Raw genomic sequence first — 303 nt, 5'->3', positions numbered from 1 at the left:
ATCATTAGACATATATTTGGATGTTTACAATTTCCTTGATGAATTTAGTGTTTTTTTTTGTGGTTCTGTAATTCTTGCCAAGACGAAAAGCACGTCAAGACAATTTATATTATACAGCAGAATGGAAAAGGAATGTATTATTGAAGTAGAGAAAACGTTAAAAGACTGAGAATTATGCGCTGGGGAGAAATATACAACACAAATAGGGTTAATTTAGAAGTCAGTTACATAGTTTACATAATTCTGTGACTAGTAAGATTTTTTTTTCAAGAAATGCACATCAGTCAAAATATCCAATATCCC

Source organism: Penaeus monodon, chromosome 21 (genome assembly GCF_015228065.2).
Source record: "Penaeus monodon isolate SGIC_2016 chromosome 21, NSTDA_Pmon_1, whole genome shotgun sequence".
NCBI lineage: Eukaryota > Metazoa > Arthropoda > Malacostraca > Decapoda > Penaeidae > Penaeus > Penaeus monodon.
This window is presented reverse-complemented; position numbering follows the sequence as displayed.